We start from the raw sequence: 638 nt of genomic DNA on the forward strand, positions 1-638 counted from the left end.
GTCTCATTTTCTTTCACAGCGCTGAGGTCTCACCAAATTTCCTAATTTTTATTGTTAATGACTGTTTTACTGTTAAATATATGCATGATCCAAAAAAAAAACCAAGATATTAGAGATGCCAGAGTCCTGAGAAACTTGCCAAGGAAACTTGCTAACAGGGAGTGGAAGCAGTCCGAGATAAAGAAGTGAGTTGCAGTCAATAAAGCTGAATTCAATTATCTGAAGAGCATTTTCACAGCAGACATGAGACATTGTTTTGAGTTTGCCAAGATGGTTATCAGTCTTGCTTTGGTCCAGTATTTTCTCACTATGCTTCCCTCCCTACAGGAATGGTAATATATAACCTGTGCCACTATATGTTGGAAGTATGTGATCTCTCTTTTTATTTTTATTTTATAGGAGAATACAGCTAAGAGATTTATGAATCTCATAAGAGATTTTAAACTTTGGATTTTTAAACATGGTCAAGACTGTGACAGAGTATGGGGACTTTTGAAGTTGGGCTAAATGCATTTTACATTGTTACATGCTTATGAGTGCCAGGAAGTGTAATGTGGTAGTTTGAATGTAATTGGTCTCATAATCTCATAGAGAGTGGCACTGTTAGAAGTGTGTCTTTGCCCACATTGGAGCACTGA

The sequence above is a fragment of the Microtus ochrogaster genome, linkage group LG1, assembly GCF_000317375.1.
Source record: "Microtus ochrogaster isolate Prairie Vole_2 linkage group LG1, MicOch1.0, whole genome shotgun sequence".
NCBI classification, from domain to species: domain Eukaryota; kingdom Metazoa; phylum Chordata; class Mammalia; order Rodentia; family Cricetidae; genus Microtus; species Microtus ochrogaster.